This window comes from Pteropus medius, unplaced genomic scaffold (genome assembly GCF_902729225.1).
Source record: "Pteropus medius unplaced genomic scaffold, Ma_sr-lr_union100, whole genome shotgun sequence".
NCBI lineage: Eukaryota > Metazoa > Chordata > Mammalia > Chiroptera > Pteropodidae > Pteropus > Pteropus medius.
Genome location: NW_024344378.1, coordinates 23,735,369 through 23,751,666, shown reverse-complemented (window position 1 = coordinate 23,751,666; position 16,298 = coordinate 23,735,369). Strand labels below are relative to the sequence as shown.

The following is a 16,298-nucleotide window of genomic DNA, read 5'->3' as shown; positions in this document are numbered from 1 at the left end:
TATATACACACACACACACACACACACACATATAAACATATATACATGGTTTATATACTGAACCATATACATTTATATATATGGTTTATATATAAACCATATATACATGGTTTATATATAAACATATATACATGGTTTATATACTGAATATGTAATTGTGTATTCTATTTTTTTATTTCACAATACATCAGTAACTATTTTCATAAAATTAAAATATATTGAAATTAAAATATATCCAAATATATTTTAGATGAGCTGTTGATATTAAATCGTATATATATAATTTATTTTAACCATTTTCCAGTGTTTCAAAATGTTTCAAAAAATGCTCTGACAAACATATATTTTACCACTTTCCCAACATGGGTATTATCAAACTTTTTTTATTTTTGTAAATACAATAGGTAAAAATATCTCATTTTTGTTTTTATTAGTATTTCTTAAATTCTGAATGCAGTTGAGAATCTTTAGATAAGTTTATTGGCCACTTATAATTCTTCTCCTATGAAATTCTTATTGAGTCCTTTGCCAATTTTGGAGTTGCTCTAATCTGGTTTTAAAAAACATTCAATATAGTCAGGAATTAGCCTATTGGCTATTTTACTTGTTGGAAATATTTTACTAGTTAAATTTTTCTTTTAACCTTGCTTATAGTCTTGGGGGTATATCTTCCTATTCAAGAGTAAGATATATCTTTTCATGTATTGAAATCTTTGATGATCCTTAGTACAATATTAAAGTTTTATTTATATAGATCCTACACATTTCTTGTTATGTTTACTTCTGAGAATCTTACCTTAAAAAAAATGATCACAACTGTGAATGGAATTTATTTTTTCACTACATTTTTTCTCTGGTTATTGTTTGAACGTATGAGTGATTTATATGTAGAATAATATTTTAAAGATGTTTTAGTTACACTAATAATAGATGAATACATGTTTGTGTTTTAACAAATTTGGATAAATCAAAATTACTTAGAATAAAAACTGAGCTGTTCATTTAAAATTTTTAATTTTACAACTATCCAGAATTTATTGAATTATTTCTATTCTTTTATTATTTATTTTATTATTTCTTTTTATATATTTTTTATTTTTCTATTACAGTTGACTTACAATATTATCTTAGTTTCAGTATATAACACAGCGATTAGGCATTTATATAACTTAAGAAATAATTACTCTGATAAATCCAGTACCCATCTGACACCATATATAGTTATTTCCATACTACTGACTATATTCCCCATGCTGTACATACTCTACATCTACATGACTATTTTGTTACTACCGATTTATACCTCCTAATCTCCTCTCCCCTTCACCTATCCCCTCAACTCCTTACCCAAATCCAAAGCTATCAAAATGCTCTCTGTATCTATGATTTCGTTTTGTTTGTTTATCCTGTTCTCTAGATTCCACACATAAGTGAAATCATATGACGTTTGTCTTTCTCTGTCTGATTTGCTCCACTCAGAACAATACCCTCTAGGTTCATCCATGTCGTTGCAGATGGCAAGATTTTGTTCTTTTTTATGGCTGAGTGATATTCCATTGCATATATGTACTACCTTTTCTTTATCTATTCATCCATTGATGGACACCCAGGTTGCCTTCATATCTTGGCTATTGTAAATATACTGAAGTGAACAAATGAATGCACATGTCCCTTTGAAGTAGTGTTTTGGGTTTTTTTGAGTAAATACCCAGAAGTGAGATTACTGGGTCCTTCTTGTTTTCTTGTTATAACCTTTGTTTTAAAGCCTATTTTGTCTAGTATAAGTATTGGTATCCCAGCTTTTTGTTTGTTTCCATTTCAATGAAATATCTTTTTCCATCCCTTTACTCTTAGTCCGTATGCATCTTTTGATCTGAAGTGAGTCTCTTGTAGACAGTATATGTAAAGGTCTTGTTTTCTTATCCATTCAGACACCTTATGCCTTTTGACTGGAGCATTTAATTTATTTACATTTAAAGTATATGTAATTAATAGATATGTAATTATTGCCATTTTATTACTCATATTTTTGATCTTTTTTTCTTCTTCTTGAAGAAGTCCATTTAACATTTCTTATACTGTTTTGATGATGATGACCTCCTTTAGCTCTTTCTTGTCTGAGAAGCTCTTTATCTGTCCTTTGATTCTACATGATAGCTTTGTTGGGTAGAGTAGTCTTGGTTGCAGGTTCTTGCTTTTCATCACTTTGAATATTTCACGCTAATCCCTTCTGGCCTACAAAGTTTCTGTTGAGTAATCAGCTGAGTCTTATGGGAATTCTCTTGTAGGTAACTAACTGCTTTTCTCTTGCTGCTTTTTAAGATTCTCTCTTTGTCTTTAATCTTTGACATTTTAACTATGTTTCTTGGTGTGGGCCTCTTTGGGCTCATCTTGTTTGGGACTCTCTGTGCTTCCTAGGCTTGTATGTCTATTTTGTTCACCAGGTTAGGGAAGTTTTCTGTCATTATTTCTTCAAATCGGTTTTCAATTCCTTGCTCTCTCTTCTTCCAGTACTCCTAGGATGTGAACATTAGTAAGTTTGATGTTGTCCCGGAGGCCCCTTAATCTATCCTCACTTTTTGGTTTCTTTTTTCTTGTTGCTATTCTGATTGAGCATTTTCTTCTATCTTCTCTTCCAAATTACTGATTTGATTCTCTGCTTCATTTAATCTACTGTTGATTCCCTCTAATGTATTCTTCATTTCAGTTAATGCATTCTTCAGTTTTGACTGGTTCCTTTTTTGGTTTTCTATCTCCAGTTTTATGTTTTCTATCTCTTTGTCGAAGTTCTCGCTGAGATCATTGAGCATACATATAACCAGTGTTTTGAACTCTGCATCTGGTATATTTTGTCTCCATTTTATTTATTTTTCCAGAACTTTATTCTGTTCATTTGGAACATATTTTTTTGTCTCCCCACTTTGGCTGTCTCCCTGTGTTTATTTCTATGTATTATGTAAGGCCGCTATGTCTCCTGGTCTTAGTAGTAGAGTGGCTTTATTTAGTAGATGTCCTGTGGAGCCTAGTGACTCAGTCTCCCTGGTCACCTGAACTAGGTGCTCCAGGTGTGCCCCTGTGTGGGGCGTGCATGCTCTCCTGTTATAGTTGAACTTTTGGTTGCTATTTGCATTTTAATGAGAGGGATTGATCCATGGGCTAGTTGGTTGTGAGGATTAGCTGTGACTATAGTGGAGAAGCTGTTGTGCAGGGGCTGACCTTATAGAGCAGGATTTGCTTTAGCAGGGCTCTGGTGCCTACCCAGTTTGCCCTTTGGGTGTGTCTTTTGTGGAGATGGATGGTGCTGTTGTGTGAGATAAAGGTGGCCACCAGGTGTGTTGGTTCTGAGGCCTCTTGAATGGGACTCTGTTGCAGGCCAAGGTCAACTGTTGCCTATATCCTGCCTGGGGCCACTTAGTATGAGCTACAAAGCGATTTGCAGATGGATGCCACTTGTGCTGGGCTTGGGTGTGCCTATGCTGTGAACCAAAGCCAGCTGCTGCTAGTGCTGGGCTTAGGGCTGCTCATCAAGAGGTACAAGGCACACCGAGGCCAGATGATGTTTGGGGTTTGTGAATTTTTGAGAAACTTTAGGAACGTCCACAGCATGAGCCATGATAAGCTTTGTATGGAAAAGCCACTGGAAGTGGCTTGATTGGCCTCACATGTTGGGTGGGGCGGAGCCTCAGGGAATCATGAGGGCGGGGTGAACATGTTAGCCAGGTTGATAAAGACTCAGATATGGTGCCTGCCTGCGTCTGCACACTGGGTAGGACGGGCTCAACAAAGGAACAGTGGTGACTACTAGCACTTCTGTCTAGGAGAAAGCTGCCCCTCCAGCCCTCACCCTGAAGCCAAACTATTATTTCCTCACTGTTATGTCCCTTGCACCTTTTAAGCTGCTGCCCCAGTGCTGGAGCTCAGAGCGAGTAAGTTCATCAGTAAGTCGGTCCGTGTGCTGGCCCTTTAAGAGGAATCCTTGGGACTCCAGTCACCCTCCATCTCATACAGTCACAATCTCTGCTGGTTTTCGCAGCCAGAAGTTGTGCAGACTTCTCTTCCCTCCCCTGGAGTCCTGGGCGAGGGAGCCTGGTATGGGACTGGGACCCCTTGCTCCTCAGGGGAGACCTCCGCAGTCCAAGATATCCCTCCCGATTTTTAACTGCCACACATGGGTGTGCAACCAGCTCATTCCATGTCTCTGCCTTTCTTACCAGGGTCAGTGTGGCTTCTTCTGTGTATCTTTAGTTATATAACTTCTGTTGAGCTAGACTTTAGGTTATTCTAAATGATGGTTGTTCTGTAGTTTAGTTCAGGGGTCCCCAACCCCTGGGCCATGAACTGGTACCAGTCCATGGCCTGTTAGGAACTGGGCCACACAGCAGGAGGTCAGTGGCTGGTGAGCTAGCAGAGCTTCATCTGTATTTGCAGCCACTCCCCAGCGCTAACATCACTGCCTCAGCTCCATCCTAGATCATCAGGCATTAGATTCTCATAGAAGTACCAGTCCTTTGGGGACTGCTGGTTTAGTTGTAACTTTAATGTGATCATGAGAGGAGGCAAGCACAGCATTTACCTACTCGGCTATCTTGACTAGAACTAGAATTCATTTTAATAAAATTCAGTTGATTTCTTTAGGTTTTCAGGTATACAATCAGATCAACAACAAAATAATGATAATTTTGCCTCTTTCTTTCCCAAATACAGTTATTTTCTCATTTCATTTTATTGGCTATGCCATCCAAAATTAACTAATGTAATGGTTTCACATTAATCTTGAGTGGGAGTAACAGTAATGTTACAGAAGCTTTTATTTACTTATTTATTTTTTAGGCGAGGCAACCCTTGGTTGACCTCACAGATTGCAAGGAACTTGTCAGCTTACAATCCCTTATTTTTTATGCCTACAGCACCTGGTCTTCCTAGGTGGTCTCCCATGCAAGCACTAACCAGGCCCGACCCTGCTTAGCTTACGAGATCAGACGGGATCGGGCTTGTTCAGGGTAGCATGGCCGCAGACTTACAGAAGCTTCTTAAAATATATATTGACATATCAAGCATACTAAAAGTTGTAAAATAATATATTGACTATATGTACATAGATGCAAGCATATGTATATATATGCCTTTAATACTTAACTTTAGATTTATTTTGTAGGAAAACATTGTTGAATATTTTTTGACTGGAGACTGAGATAAGGTGATGCCACATTTTAAGCAAATGTATAGAGTAATTTTGGAACTTTCTGTTTGCAGGGTATGTGAAAATGAAAACCCAAGTGGGGATGAGATTTGCTCATTGAATATGAAGACAAGGGAAGGACCAGAGATGAACCTGTTCAAGCCTACTGGACTGGACACCACCCAGCCTTTTTGCTGTTAATAACTTGAGTCTCTTGAGAGAACATTAGGTAACTAGTCATCACCTGTGGAACAGTGGACAGGGTGGATCTGTGAGTGAGTTGTGGTAGGGAATTTTCAAGGGTGAAGCTGGGTGAGAGCTACTGCTTTTTGGGATGCTAATAGAGCTCAACTACCTGGCATCTGGTAGGTGCCTACGATGATTGCTCCTATCTGGAGTGTCTATGCATTTCTTTATTAGAGCAAGTGGAATTTGGTTATAAGGCCAAAGAACATAGTTCAGAGCCCAAAGATCTAGATTGTCCTCCCAGCAGTGTTTTTTTAGGACATTTTCTCTTGCATGAAAGCAACTAAGATATAATGTAAAAGCAACAACCAAGCATTTGCATAAACATTCACATGATTTCTGCAGTGCCTTATTCTCTAAAGGTCATCTATTAGGGATCAAGGAGAGTGGAAGTTATGACCAGAAGGCAAGCGGTGTTGTAAGAGAGGTACCTTGAAGTAAAATATTTTCAAGTACAGTTTGTATAAAAGGACATAATCTTACACTAATGCATGCATTTAGAATTCACAGAGCTTCCTCATAGTTTTAATCTCATTTGAGAAATTTTATAAAATATAAAAGGAAAGTATTAACTTCATTTTAGATGATGAAAACTGAAGCCCAAAGATTTTGATTGTTCAAAGGCACACAGCTAGTTAGTGGCAGAGATGAGAGTAAAGCCCAAATATGTCATCTATATTGCATCTATGAATTTTGATATTTATATTGGCTGCAATCTGAGGGGAGAGAATAAAGGATAAAATTGTTTATTTTATATTGTTCAGTTCTTCCTAGTTGTAGTCTTAATGTTGAAACATCAAAAGTCATTTAATCCAATCTTCTAAATCAGAATTAGTAGGTCATGAAATCAACTTATTGGGTCATAGCAAATTGAATAAAAAATTCAAATTGAATATATGAGCACATTGCCTTAATAGGGATAAATATTGTTTTATTAAGCTAATTTCTAACTCTAGGTCACTGTTAAAAAAGCTTGAAAACACTACTTAATATCAGGTTCTCAAAGAACAGAGTGCATAAGAATCATCTGGATTTCAGGACCAAAAGATTTAGATTTAGTAAAGCTGGAATAGGAATCAAGAACCTGCATTTTAAAAAGGCACTACAGGTGATTCTAATGCAGATGGTCTTGAGACTGTACTTTGAAAAACTATGCCATGTATAATGCAGAAACAAAGCACTTTTACTGTATGTGCATATCTTCTCCAGAAGATTCCCAAGTCAGCAGCTGCCATCCCTTTGCCATGGAAAGCCACCTGAGTAAAGAAGTGCAGAACTGGGAAGCATGTGCCTGAAGGGTGCAGCCATGTCCTTGTGTTGGCCTGTGGGTTAATCCTGTACCTATCTCCATTCCTAGATATTAGGTTACTGTGCTAGGGACATGTTCAGGAAGGGTGACAATCATGGCTAAATTCTGGATGTTACATAGTTAAGTGGCATCAGAAGTCAGCTGATGTCAACATGTGTCTTTAAGTGCTCTTTAACCTTGATTATTCTTAACACAATTTTAATACTACTGGGCTTCAGGCATTGTGCTTGGCATTAGAGGGGACACAAGGATGACTGCCCCAGGAGTCTTCGAAGACAAGATACCACCACTACTCTTCAGCCCTATACGCCGAGGGCAGTAAACTGACTCAGCAAATGATTTGTCTTTGCTTTTGGCAAAGGCGTCTCATAGGCTTCAGACACCAAGGAGATGGCCTATTATAATCTGAGATGATGGGACTATATCCTCCGATTTCACACCTTTCTTCCTTCTATCACATACCTGAGGGAAACACTCTTCATGTTTTTAAGGGACTGTAGGCTCTATTTGTCTTATTATTAAGGCATCCCAAAATATTATGTCATCCTAGAAACCATGATTTCCAAGAAGTATTGAGAAATATACACTGAAAGGATTGTTTGGGTATATGCTGTAGCGTTAGCAATTAGTACATTTAGGAAGGCTCATGTTTTCAGATATTCTTCCCAGTGAGGTGCTAAGTGAAAGCAGTCTTTGTATTACAGAGGCTCCAAAGCCCTCCCTTATTCACGAATCAATCACTCTAGTATAGCCCACTGGGTGTCATTAACTGGTTCAAAGACAACTAATTTAATTTTACCATCTCAAAGGATGTTTGTCAAAGGATTTAACATAGTTATTGCTAGGTAATGGGGCTGTAGATGCCTAGCTTTTGGGAGGCCCTCTTCTGAGTAGTGTGTGCAGTGGAAGCCATTCCTGTATGACTGTCTCCACGACTTTGGAAGAGTTGCCCATGTATCTGGGTAAGTACTCTGATTATGGACACTAAGTCAAACATTTTAGTAGACTTCTCAGAATAAAATTATGTCTATCATGAAATCCTTTGGAGATGGTCAAACAAGGTTCCATCCACTCAAAATGTTGCCACTATAAATTTTCTAAAAGTCTAGGTGTTGTGAAGACAAGCACTTGGCGATGAGTGGGAGAGGGCACAAAGCAAAATACTTAAAATAATCATACCTATTTATTTTGAAATTTTACTGACTAGCCGGGAAGAAAAAGTCCATGCTGACATTTTGTTCACCAAAGCACTATTACTGTCAAAATGAGAATTAACCTCAGAATCTGATCCAGAGTATAAAAGAATATCACAAAAGAGATCTGAAATGGCAATATTCTAAACATTTGGGGGATGATACTTTTGTTATTACTAACAAAAGTTTCCACTGATGTACTGAGACACCTTTGAACATTAAAATCTGGTTTCTCCTATCCTAACAAACATCACTGCACTTCCCAAGCAGGCAGCTGTGACTGAGCCTAGTGTCTACTTTAATTCAAGAGCCTATTCTAGGACTCAGAGAATATCTGAACAAGTCTGTGGACAAGAAGTGTACCACACAGGCTGCATTACCTACCCTAACACCCATGCTCTTATTCAGCCTCAGTAACAGAACTCAAATTTTCAGCTGGGTGTACTGTCATCTAGCTGAATGACTTTCTCAGCCTCCCTTTCAATTACACATAGTTATGTGACTAAGTTTTAGCCAATGAAATATAAGAGGAAACATTGAGACCAACAGAAAGTCTCCTTTAAAATGGTAGGGGGAGAAATATGCCGAAGGCCATGCAAACAGTAAGTAGTAGAGCTGGGATTCAAATTCATCACTCTCTGATTCCACTGTACCCTAAGGGCCTAGTGAAATCTTGTGAACCATCTAGAGCAGGGTTTGGCAGGCTTAGGCCTGAAAGCTAAGATTAAATGGTTGAAAACAAACCTAAAGAAGAATATTTTGTGGCAATTTCAGGCTCCATAAATAGTTTCATTGGACTACAACCACAGATTCACTTACATATTATCTATGGCTGCTTTTACAATGACAGAGTTGAAGAGCTGTGACAAAGTTCCTATAGCCTACAAGGCCCAAAATATTTATTATCTGGTCCTTAACAAAAAATATTACTGATCCCTGAGCTAGAGAAAGGGAAGGGATTTGGTGCAAGTAGGTTGTGTGGCTGGATAGGGATATTGTAACTCTAGTGGCCATTCTAGACGTCCAAGTGGGCCAGGAGATGAAGTGTCACACTGCCTAACAAATATCGGTTGCTTATAAATATTTGTTCACTTCACAAAAGAAGATATAAATATGGCCAAAAAGCACATAAAAAAATCCTCAGCATCAGTAGTCATCAAAGAAATAAAAATTAAAACCACAATGAGATACTACTACACACCTACTAGAATGGCTACATAGTATTGGTGAGAATGTGAAGCAACAGGAACTCACACATTGCTGGTAAAAATGTAAAATAGTATATCCACTCTGGGAAAACAGTTTGGCAGTTTCTTATATAGTTAAGCATCCACTTACTGTAGACCCACTTATTCCTCTCCTAAGTATTTACCCAAGAGAAATGAAAACATGTATAAGCAAAGACCAGGCAAAAACTGCAAACAACCCAAATGTCCATCAATAGGTGAATGGACAAATTGTGGTGTATCCATATAATGGAATAGTACTAAGCAATAAAAATGGACAAACTGCTGATACATAAACATGGATGGACTTTAAAAACATGATGCTGAATGAAAAAAAACAGACCCAAATGAGAACATACTGTAAAATTTTTGTTTAAAATTCTGAGAAAGACAAGTTTATTCCACAATATATATCCTTGTCTCATGAGTGTTACTCTCAATGGCTGCGTGGGCCAAGGGACTTGGGTGAGGGGAGGACAGAGTGGAAGGGGCACAAGGAAATCTTTTAGGCTAAAGAAAATGTTCTGTATCTTGATCACAGCGGTGGTTACACTCGGTATGTATATATTTGTCTAAATTTATTTAATGTGTACATTTTATTGTAGGCAAATTATACCTTAATACATTTAATTTTTTAAAAAAGGGGGCCTACTTCTTCAGGACCCAATAATGGGGAGGGCACTGATGCTGACTATGGCTGTGAATTCATACAGCCATAAGAAATCCACATAAGACGGGAGTACAGAGATAAAAAGGTTACCCACCAAAGATTTTTCTGAGCCTACAAAGAAGTAGCCTCAAAGTCCTCTTTGTAGGCTCCTTGCCATAGGGCCTATGTATCATGGAAGGCTAAAATTTTACCCTGTATTCAGGGTTACAAAGTTCCTCGAAATGAGGCCTTTAATACTTAGACCCCTGGATTTTTTTTAAACCGAATAAAAAGTACTAATATCCTCTTATTCAATTAATCTGAAGGCACTTATCAGCAAGTTGCCCACTTTGATTCAAGCTTAGCTAACAATTCTTTTAAATGTTCTGTTGAACATAAAATAGCAGAGACTGCAAAAGAAGCACATTCACCAGTTCTAAAAATAAAGTCAGTTGGTTTGATGTAAGTCCCATAGGTAACTGGACGTAATCAATTGGAAATCATGATATCATTGCAGGCAGTTTAGTTTAGTCTCAGCTAAGTCAGAGTAGTAATCCTTCCTCATAAAAAACACACTAGCTGCTTGGAAGTAAAAGAGTAACATTCCAGCCAATCTGACACTTTGGGACAAAGTTCAATAAAATCGGCATTTGAATTTCCCTTTTGGGTAAAATGTGGACAATGGAGAATGTTGTGCCTGCCCACTGAAAGTATGCAGAGATGGAGGCAAAATGGTCTTATCTGGGGTTGGCCAGATGGAGCAGATAGTGCCTGAAGAGTAACAGAAAAGTTTCTCTGAGGCTCCTCTTGCAGGAAGCCTGGAGCAACACTGGGGAGATAAGGATTGTGAAGGCAGCCACCGATTTATAATAGTAATCTCCATTTGAAAGTCTTTACAGAGTGGAGAGAGGAAAGGCCACTTTATTTTGCCTCTCAATTGGGTTAGAATTAAAAAAACCAGCTTCAAATACAACCAAGATAAATCTCTGAAATTATAATAAAATATGATAACTCTAGTCCTAAGACTTTCTAGTCCTAAGAAAGGTACTTGGGATAATGGGAAACAATAGAGAAACTGATGTCTGATATGGGTTCTCTGAGCCAACTGGGCAATTCCAGGATAAAGGTTGGAACCCTGATCAGCAGTAGGAAAGGGAAAATGAGGCTTAATTTAAGGCCTCTCAGGAGACTCACAGAACTGCAGAAAAGAATGGAATTTATAAAGCTATAAACTGAATCTATTCAGTCTAGAATTCAACTGAGTGAGGGTTTCAGGTACTGTGACAAGTCTTCAAAAGACACAAAGAATGAGTAATTAGTTCATAAACGAAAGAGCTTATGAAGACCCCTGGCAATAAAAAGCAGCGCCAAAGCAGTAATCCCAAACTGGTGTCAAAGAGAATTTCAAAGGAGAAAGTGCAAAGCTTATAAGAAGCCAAGTAAGTTTGCAGAATATTGCAAATTTTGGAAGCAGTGTAGCAATGAGAGCACAGGCTTCGATTTGCAAAGTGAAACAAAACTGGGTTCTAACCCCAACTCCATTATTTAGCAGCTGTATAACTGGGCAAGTTACTTACTCTCTTTGAACCTCGATTTCCTTTTCTGTAAAGGGGAAATAGTATCTACCGCACAAAGTTGTTATAAAAATTAAATGTATTAATGAGGAAAAAGAACTTAGCATTGTGCCTGGCACACATTAAATGCTCGATGAACAATATCTATTAGTATTCATAGCTAGAATCTCATAGGCTGGGAAGGGAGCAATACTATACTACTGTCATGAATATTAGTGCCATCATGGATGCTATTTGTTTGAAGGATAATGAAACATCACATTAGGATGTTTCCTTATTCTTCATTAGGAATTAATGATAAATGGTATTTGGGTTCATTAGTGCCTTCATTCACTTAGCCATCTTTTTGATCATTTTCCTTTATTCAATAAATATTTTTCTAGTGCCTTTTATGTATCAGGCAGTGTCAGCCACTGGTTGGTTACATGTAAGCTGCACACTTGATTCAGGTTGCAGAAGGTCCATATTTTGAGAACGATTGCTATAGAGACGAAACAGACTTTATTAACTACCCCCCAATTCTCAATTTCTTCTCATGGACAACTGATTTTTAACTACTCTATAATCTCTTTTGAGTCTAGAGGTATTCAATAATCTCATTTATAATGATAGTCTCCCCTACATTATTTTTAACACCTGATTTATCACGAACTTCACTATTCATTCTTTCCATTCTCACTCCCCTACCATTTTGTTTTTCTGTTACATAGTAATTTATTTCACCAACTCCAAACAGCTGAAATTTCTTCTATTAGCAGCCAATTTATTCATGTTCCTTTAACCTTATTTATTTGAATTGGAAAAAATTAAAGTATTTTTTTTAAAATGCTGACAAGCGCATGACTTTTTAACAAACCTATTAGATCATGAGCTTTTTAAACGTGTGGTATATTTTATGTCAAAATTAATTTGTAGAACATAATTATCTATATTATTTTCTCCATAATCTCCCCCTGCTTTCAGTGTTCACTGATCTGATCAAAGGATTCTTAGACGGCAATAAAGGCATTGCAGTGGATTCTGTTTTTGCCTATTTTAGCATCCATTTCCTTCTTTCTCCTTACAGAAACTTGATTTCTTGTATGCTCCTCCCTGACAAACCACTGGAAGACTTTCAACTACAGAAATGAGACTTAGAGATCTAAGAGTAATCCATTCTCTTTGCCAGTGCTTGGTTCAGAAATGGGCATAGACTATTATGTTGTTTAGGGATAAGATGTTTCTGCTGATTTTCCCAAACATTCTTCTGATGATACCTCACATGTTGGCTTTTCTGGCCATAGCAGAACACTTAGCTGATTATCGCCAAAGAACAGTCCATGACTCTTTAATAATTCCTATCCCCCTTCCTGTGTCTAACTGAAAGTACAGACCTCAACAAACATACTATAAATATTGTTGGGATAATTTCTTTAGTTACATTATCTTACACTCACCCACCCCAAAACTTGAACACTTTTCTGCCCATTCAGTTTCAAAATAGCTTTCAGTTGTAGTTTATTTTCATCATTCATAACTCAGACATGTTTAATACTACTGGTATTAGTATTAGTACTGGTATTTGGAACGATGATATGCTTAATTACCTCTGGAATACTCATGATTAAAATTTAATAAAGATATCAAATAACATTTTTTTCAACTTTTGTTAAAATGAAAGCCTCTATATATTAAAGAGTTCTATACTTTGGCCAGTTTATTTTTTATTTTTTTTCCCCCTCTTTAATACCCTCGCCCCTACTTCCTGACCTATGGATGTTGCTCATCCGTCGCGCCTTAAGAACTGGATCTCTGAAGGCGGGTGTCTCCTCCCATGTGCTCGCAGTGCGCCCTCAAGGTGGGGGGAGGGGGCGGCGAGTGTGTGTGAGGGGGCTAGCGCATCCGGGGTACGGTCCAGGGCTCCACTTTGGGCGCAAACCCAGGACCTTTTGCTTGTAAAGCAGACTTGCTAACCACTACACTATGGAGCCACCCCTTTGGCCAGTCTAAAAAATAAAACCAGTTCGATTTCTTGTTAAAAAATCCGTATGACAGTATTTCAATTTTCACTATACTTCTTCAAGGAACAAAATATACTCTACACTTGATGATAATCAACAATAGTGAGCAGAAAAGATGTTGGGAAAGGACTGCTGTTTTATAACAGTGCATTTCTGAATGTGAAAATTATTAGCAAAGTATTTTTGCACTGTTGATACCATTTTATGTCAAATTCAAGTCAAACACAATTTTTTAAAATGTTTTATTTGTAATATGAAATGAAGATGTTTAATTCATTCAGCAAATATTTACTGAGCATTTACTACATGCCACACATTGTTCTGGGTATTGAGACTGAGAGGTGAAAGGGAGAGATGGTTCCTACTTTTCTATTACCAAAAAGCTTATGTTTTATTTTGAATCATTTACATTAAAAAATACATAAACCAACAATAAAATGTTATAAAGTCACAGATGTCACACAGTCAAGGATGAAAAGGAACTTAGAGATCACCTACTACATGTCATCAATTCCAAGATGCACATTATTTTACATTTTGACATCTCTGAAATCAGCCACATCTTACAGTGTGGTCATACCAGGCAGCATGGGGTTGTCACTTTCTCCATATGTGCATCAAAATTTATAGAATGAGTGCCAGGGGGCCAGAAGAAAATGGGAAAACAATGGTGAAGGCAACTTTTTAAAGATTCTTGATGATTCAAAAATCAATAAAATATAATAGTTAAAAGTGTTCATTTCTCACGGGAGAGGAAAATGAAATTCAGAGAGGTTAAATGACTTGCTCTAATTCACAAAGCAGGGCCGTAGGACTAGAGTCCAGGTCTGAATTCCATTCTCATGCTTCTTCTACTAAAATCTTCAGTTATATGGAAAGAAAGGCTATAGAACGTGGCTCTAGTTTGGGGACCATGAGAAAGAAACTTAATCCCCCTTTGCCTCAGTTTCTCCATCTGTAAAAGTGATTTTAATGGACTTAATTCATGAGGTTACTCTAAGTATTGATATAATGTATGTATAGGACTTAACACAGTTTGCATTATGCTAAATGCTCCATAAAAACAACTATTTGAGATCAAACTTTACATTTGGTAGAAAATAATTTAAAGTGGTCATCAATTATCCCACAAATATTGCTCAGTATATGAAGCCCATATCTAGTTATTTGACTAAAATACTGGAAAACTAAAAAGACAGGTAAAAGGTTTGAACTGATTAATAAAAACTTCCACCTTAACAATGTTTTATCCAGGTCCATATGGTATTGTGCCAAGAACCCAGTAGACCTACCTGCAAGAAAACACACAAAAAGTCAGCACCGAGGCCATTTATGACCATCAAATCACTAAGTACTCTTCTGTGTACAAATGCTCTTGTAAATACAATCTCAAATAACGCATCAAAAGGAAAAAAAATTTAAAATGTGTAAATGGATAATTATTGCTTTTTAAAAAATGCTATTATAAGATATAGTATTTTTACTATATACTGGTAGTACAAGAACCACAAGTTTTGGAGGTTAAAATGTATCACAAGGAGACATGACTTGGCCAGAAGAGCTAGAGTAATAACTGTTTGTGATTGAGATATTACTTTATATATTGTAAAGCATGTTCTCATCCATTATCAACTCTTGGCTTTGCACATTGTATGCACTTGTATAAGCAAATCCCAGGTGCTTTCTAATGTCATTTTATAGAATGCTCTGAGGGGGTAAATGTCTACATTTTTTCTTTTTTTTAGCCTGTCTAGGTCAGCTCTTCTAATTTTGAGAGTTTAAGTGAAAATCTAAATTATAACATACTCTATTATGCAGGATCAACCTGCTTTAAATATTAGTTTCCATACTTTTGTTCCTATAAAAAAGAAACATCTATATGTGTATTTTATATCACACTTAAAAAGTAACTTTAACTACTAGGAAATGTTAATGAACCAACTCAAAATTGTTTCTGTTTCACCAGATGACAAAACCTATAGGACATCCTGCAGTGAAGAAAACTAATTCAAATTAATATATCTATATCTGGAATTATTGTTTTTTCTGAAACTGCTAGCAATTAAAGCCTTAACATGAGGTACAATTCTGGTGTCTTCAAGTTTCATTGTGATGACTGCACAGTAGCAAAGTTCAACAATTCCTTGAGTGTTTTAAATATTAGCCTATTTTCTCATACCAGTTTTTTAAAAAGAATACTTTCGGTAAAATGTCCCCATTATCCTATACAAATTTAAACCTTAAAAGAAAACCCGCCCCATGACGCAACATGAGCTTTCCCTGTTCATTCTGAAACTTAAAACTAACATTATCAGCTTGTGATTAAAAATAAAAAATCACATACTGAGCTATACAAACCCTAGATATTTTGCAGGATTAAAGTCTATGAGTATGGTTGAGTCGGCTGGGAAGAGCCCTGTGGAGCATCTCAGCTGAAATACAGGGACAAGGCTCCAATTGGGCGGCGGCTCCAACAGCTTAGTGGGGCGTCCCCAGATCTTCCACCGCCCCGTAATCCCCAGCGCACCGCAACTCTCTCGGTCCTAACTGCCCGCCCGCCACTACCTCCCAAGCCAGCCACCGTACTGCCCGACCTGCTCCAGGGCTGAGGGAAGAACGGTGTAAAAACCTGGCATACAAAGAAGGCACAGGTAGGAAGCGAAGTCCTACCCTTCCAAGAGAAGCGATTCCTCTAGAAAAACTTGGCGGCAAGTTGACAAGAAGCGCGGAAGTCCAATTCCTAGGACGGTTTGGGGCACCTTGCCGCCCAGCAAGCTCATCTTTTATCCTTTGGACAGGCCTCCTTGAAACCCAAAACTCGGGAATTTCCGGGCAATTCTTGACTCCATTGCTGTCCCTCACTGACGGCAACCATGATAATTGCATCCGGGTATTCGAGGAGCCGACGCTGGATCCTCCCGG

General features: G+C 37.5%; 1 long non-coding RNA gene and 1 pseudogene across 1 annotated transcript; both read right to left on the bottom strand.

Moving 5' to 3' along the window:
- Positions 1 to 4,898: 4,898 nt before the first annotated feature.
- Positions 4,899 to 5,017, bottom strand: LOC120609867 (uncharacterized; annotated as a pseudogene).
- An 8,717-nt stretch (positions 5,018 to 13,734) lies between these two features.
- LOC120609264 (uncharacterized) lies at positions 13,735 to 16,276 on the bottom strand. The gene is made up of 2 exons (XR_005654712.1): positions 16,047 to 16,276; positions 13,735 to 14,331 (listed from the first exon to the last, which is right to left on the bottom strand). It is a non-coding gene; the product is annotated as an uncharacterized LOC120609264 (long non-coding RNA).
- Between the last annotated feature and the right edge of the window lie 22 nt (positions 16,277 to 16,298).